Source organism: Tamandua tetradactyla, chromosome 12 (genome assembly GCF_023851605.1).
Source record: "Tamandua tetradactyla isolate mTamTet1 chromosome 12, mTamTet1.pri, whole genome shotgun sequence".
In the NCBI taxonomy this organism is placed as follows: domain Eukaryota; kingdom Metazoa; phylum Chordata; class Mammalia; order Pilosa; family Myrmecophagidae; genus Tamandua; species Tamandua tetradactyla.
The window spans coordinates 101,303,994-101,309,691 of NC_135338.1; the positions used below are offsets into that span (position 1 = coordinate 101,303,994).

The window sequence follows — 5,698 nt, forward strand, 5'->3', positions numbered from 1 at the left end:
ATGCATTCCCTTGGAGTCCAGGGACCCTTGTTTCCCGTGATGCCTGAAGGGGGGCACTGGTGCTGGACAGGGGAGGCGGAGAGGGGCCAGGAGCTCTCGGTCAGAACTGGATGGAGACCCCAGACCCATTGCCGGAACGGGGTGGGGGGTGTGCACTGATGCTCACTCCCATCAGCCGCCTCTCCAGAAGGACGCTCATTGGACAAAAGCCTCAGTTTACCCTTCCTGCTTTTAACCGTTTATCATTTGGTGGGGAGTGAAACAGAAAAGAGAGAATGAAGCAAGAGTAGAGGTTGCTGCGTGAGCATCCACAAACATGCACACACCCCTCCTTGAGGGAAAAGCAGGAAAGACACTGAAGGACGAAGCCACGTTCTCTTCAGCTGCGGTGAGGACGGGAGGGCTGGGTGCCCCTGCCTGGTAACAGCTCTTCCTGGAACTCCTGCTGGGGCTGTCTTTAGACACCCAGCCCCGCCCCCCCCCCAAGACACACCTAGGCGGCCGCCCCACCTCGCCCAGGCCTGGGTCCGGCCACTGCTCCTTTCCCGTCTGATTCTCACTGCCTCCGCTGAACGGTGGCACCCGCCCCATGTCACTTCCTGCTGTTCTGTCTCAGCCTCCATTTGGTGGGATTTCCCCAGATGAGTCAGCGGATGACAGAGTCACTTTCCTGCCCAGAAGTCTTCAGTGACTTCTCACTGCTCTCAGAGCCAGTCGTCGAGGACCTGAACCAACTTGTGCTTTACCCTCACACCCCACGATCGATCGCCTCCCGAAGATATTTTACTCTGCCTCCCCCACCCACTCCCCTCTCCCTTCTTCCAAGCCGCGTCTCCTCCTTGGCCTGCCGTTCCTGCCTTAACCTGCGGAAGTTGTGCTCATCCTTCAAGGTAAGCTCAAAATGTCACTTTTCCCGTGAAGTCCTCCCTGATTACTCCAGACAAAAGGGATCTTTGTTTCTCTTGGGCCCCTGTGGTTCTTCACTTTTGGTTTGTTATTGACATTTTAGTTATTTGGCTCTGTGTCTTACCTCCTTGGAGAGAAGGATGACATTTTATCCAGCCTGGTGCCCATATGAACCTAGGACGTTGCCCTGCACATAGTAGGTGCTTAATACACGTTTTCAAAATTAAAGAGGCGGTGAAGTCTGTTTACAAGAAATATTCATACTCTGGATATTTTTCTTCAACAATAATCTTACTCATTTTGTCACTATAAGCATACATTTCAAAGCAGCGATCTTAATTTAAAAGTTTTTTTTTGTTTTCTTTAAACAAAAGAGGATAAATCCTGAGCAATGTGCTATAATGACTGCATTTTGCAGTTAATCCAGTTTTTAGTTTCCATCCTAATTTATTTGTTCTAATTTATTTGTTCTCTGAATGCTCCCCATTCTGAGAGGACAGAATAGATTCGAGATGAGGTTCCCTGCTTGTAAATGTCTGAAAAATGGTCAGTATAGAATTATGTCATAGTTCTCTTGGACTTGAATATGTAATTAAATCCTTCTGGGAACGCCTAAAATGCAGATTTTTAATATGGTTCTTGGACTGTTGTTAGTTACAAAAATATTGAAACCATTATTGAATGAATATATAGCCCCAATTACTGGGTAATTATTATTAAAATGGAATAGTATCACTCCTATTCTTTTTCTCCAATGTATCTTGAATAAGAACAATCTGAGATACAATGTTGACACAGACGAAAACAGATTTTAACTTTTAAAGTCCATTTTAACAAAAACTGAAAACTCCTTTTCGCCCCTCCCTGGGTCAGGGAGAGCCCGGCTGTCGGCCAGCTGCGGCGCCCTGCGTGTCGAGCGCCTGTCACGAGCTCGTCTCGGTGTGTGATTTGCGGCTGGGACACCAGGCTGCAGAGAACAACACACAATTCGTGGCCGGAGCCGTTCTCACAGAACAGTATTTATCACGCTTTTCCTTAGGCTTGGTGCCCTCTGGGCTGTTGCAGGATTTTGGGGAGCAGATTATAGTGATAATTTTAGGCTTCTCAAATCAGTCTGTGTCCCCTCAGTCACATGATGTCACAAGCAGCTGGCGTTGCCTTGGCAACTTTACAGAATAAAAATGCTGCTTTTGGTAAATCGTTGGCTCATGTGACCTAGCCCTGCAGCAGAGAAAGACAACACGAAATTATTGCTTCTCCACCAAAACAAACCCAGATTCACGTAAGAGAAGAATCCAGAACCCAGAGTCCCATCTGACAACACCACCCGCCTGGCCGTCGCCCCAAAGCCAAGCGTGGGTCTGTGAATTCAGCCCGCTCCGCTCCCTGGAAGGCGTTGAGACCTGTCTCTTCCCACCCAGCTTTTAGTCCAGAGCCGCCGCGGCGCCCGCGCTGTGCCGAGTCCGACTTCTGCCATCACATCGTGCTGGGGTTGGGGACTGTTAGGCCTGCGTCCCCAGCACATCCCCTCCATGGTGTCAGAGGGCACCCTGCCGAGGGGTCATCAGCCACGTGCAAAAGACAAACAGCCACAAACGGCTGCCATCTGGAGCCCGCCCGACAGGGCTGTTTAAAACCATAAAATTCGTTGGGTTTAGGTTTTAAAAGATTATTATAAGGGCCAACTTTTAAAAGAATATTTGAAAAGCAAAGAAATACAAAGAAACAGAATAAAAGGTACATAATTCTGTCATCCAGAGGCCATCATTATAGACATTTTAGAAAATTTTCTTTCAATTTTTAAAGATGTTTCCACATAAACTATAACATACATATTTCCATATAAAATTAATAACATGTGTCTCATTGACTGAAAAAACACTTCTTCATGGACTCCAGACATTCACGTATCTGTTTCCACCCCTAAATTAAGGTGGCTTAAATTTAATTCAATGACTCTCATTTTTTATTTAACTATTTCCGTATTACTTGACTTTTGTAATATTGTGCTACTATAAATAATGTGCAAAATCTTAGCATTTAGGATACAATGTAAGAAGTGAGAATATAAAATCAAAATTTGTATAAAAATTGTAAAGCTCTATACATATTGGCAAACTGCTTTCTCAGAAAAATTGTATCATTTACTCTTTCACCATTAATGTGTGAAAGTGCAGTTTTATTGCATCCTTGCCAGCACTGATGAATATCAGATATTTTTTAAAAAGTAACTTGACACCTCACACTCAGAACTTGGTTTCTCATGCTAGAACCAAGATTCCTTGGCAAAATGACTTGTTTTAGGTAGGAAATTGTATAAGATGAGTTAGGAGCATTAAGGACTAGCTAAAAAAAAAAGGCAGGAAGTTAGAGAACACCTTACTGATGGAATTAAATCAACGGGAAACAGGTGTCAACTGAAAGAGCCAGCCAAAGTGGGGACCAGGTAAGCAACAAAATAAATAAAATAGTAATGGATTACAACCAAAACTGTTTTATAATAGATTATAAAACAAACACCTATGCATCCATACTAATATAAATCAATAATTGAATAAATAAACAAATAATGGGAAGAGAATTGACAAGGCTTCCTTCGAGAAGAATCCCAATAATCTATGCAGCTCCTCCCCCCGTGTGTGGGTGGAACGTGACCCCACCATCCTCGGGGTGGTCAGCCACAGAGCTCACTTGTGGTCACAAATGTATACACCAACGTAAGATGTTATCAACAGGGAAACCTGGGTGTGGGGCATATTTTTCTCTAAATCTGAAACTGTTCTACAGTAAGTTTGTAACAAAAAGTAATCTGAAGCGCTTATTCATTCATTTCTTACCTACTCTCTGCCAAGGGGACACAAGGGTGAAAAGAAATACAAGCTCCCGCGGTCACGGAACTTCCCTCGGGGGGGATGGATGATGAGCAGAGAAGTCCGGAAGCAAATCACCGCAGACGAGGGAAATCCAGCAGTGGTATGGGGGAGCGCCTGAGGAGGAGAGGGGGTGATGGGTGCCTGTGCCAGGGACACACACAGCAGTGGGGTGCGAGCCTGGGACCTTGGGCGCGGTGGCCCAGCAGGGCGGGGCGCAGGAGGGAGATGGTGTGGCGGCCGGCCGCATCCTGCGGGCAGGGTGGGGGCTTGGGTGAGGGAGGCTGCTCCGGTTTGGAAGGATGCATGTGCCTAGAAAAGCCATGTTTTAACCGTAACCCATCTTGTGGGAGCAGCCCGTTCTTTTCATCCCTATTCAGCAGGGTAGGTTGGAAACTTGATTAGGGTCTGTCCATGGAGATGTGACTCCCCAATTGCGGGCATTAACTTTTGATTAGAGGGAGATGGGACCCCACCCATTCCAGGTGGGTCTTGATGAATTTACTGGGATCCTTTAAAAGAGGAAGCGTTTTGGAGACAGCTGCAGAATGACGAGAGAACCAGAGTCCACCAGCCAGCGCCTTTGGAGAGAAGATGGAGCACGGTCCGGGGAGCCTCAGGAACCTAGAGGCCTGGAGAGGAAGCCAGCAGATGTCGCCATGTTCACCTCGTGCCCTTCCACCTGCGAGAGGAGCCCTGAAGGTCATCGGCCTTCTTGAACCAAGGCATCTTTCCCTGGATGCCTTAGCTTGGACATTTCTATAGGCTTCTTTAATTTGGACATTTTTTCACGGCCTTAGAACTGTAAACCTGCAACTTAATAAATTCCTGTTTATAAAAGCGATTCTGTTTCCAGCAGCTCGCATGCGGGCAGCTCACAAACCAGGACAGAGGCGGGATGTAGGAAAGGGACTGATGGAAAGGCAGTTGGGGAGCGGCGCCCCAAAGGCGTGCTCAGGATTGAGTGTAGGTCGTGGGGGGCGCAAGGGGAGGTGGAGGGGGTCAACCCTTGAGTTCTGGCTGTGATTGCTCGGTTGATGAGGTTCCCATTTGCTGAGAGACGACTAAGCACTCTTTTTAGATCATGTTAAACACCAGAGGCCGCATTTGTGTGGATGCGTCCCTGCTACGAGCCTCGCACGGGGCGCGGAAGCCAGAGGGCACTGAGATCAGAGGTTTGCATGACGCCACCCAGGGGCGGCAGCGGCGGAGCCGAGTCCCGAGCGCAAACGTCCAGGGGAGAAACAGGAGGAGGAGCCAGCGAAGGGGACCAGACGCGCAGGCAACGTCGGGCTCAAGGCCCAGGGATCGGTGGCACGAGGCCGGCTCATTTCTCCTAGAGCGAACCCCAACACCTGAGTGAGGTTTACTGGCCACCCGGACTTCCTCTTTTGTGATTTTTTTGTTCAGTTCCTTTGCCCATGAACCTATTGGAGCTTTAGTTCTTTTCTTTTTCTTATTAATTTGAACTCATCCTTTATATTGCAGATAATAACCCTTGGCCACTTTTTGGGGGGTATTTCTTCCTGTGAATTTGCTTTTTTTGTGTATGCTGTGTGGTGGAGGTCACAGTTCATTCTTTTCCATGTGGATAACCCATTATTCCAGCACCATTTGTTGAATTTTTTCTTCGTTTGGATGCGTGGGCTGGAATCAAACCGGATTTCCTGTATGGCAGGTGTGAATCCGACCACTGAGCCACCTGTGCACCCCGGAATTTGCTTTTAAATCGTGTTTTTTATAACTTAGGGTGGTATCCTGAAGTTTGTCATTTTTCACTTGGTTAATTATGTTAATTTCTTCCATTGATTTTAAATGTTCCCTCATGAATTACTAATTGTATTTAATAAAATAAAAAATGAAAATAGCTTTATTTTCTCCTGTTATATCTATAAAAGAGAAAAGAAACACACAAAATTGTA

At 46.7% G+C, this 5,698-nt stretch overlaps 1 long non-coding RNA gene across 1 annotated transcript; it reads left to right on the top strand.

The window, feature by feature from the left end:
- The first annotated feature begins 666 nt into the window (after positions 1-666).
- LOC143651690 (uncharacterized) lies at positions 667-4,610 on the top strand. The gene is made up of 3 exons (XR_013160138.1): positions 667-890; positions 3,759-3,879; positions 4,298-4,610. It is a non-coding gene; the product is annotated as an uncharacterized LOC143651690 (long non-coding RNA).
- Positions 4,611-5,698: the final 1,088 nt, after the last annotated feature.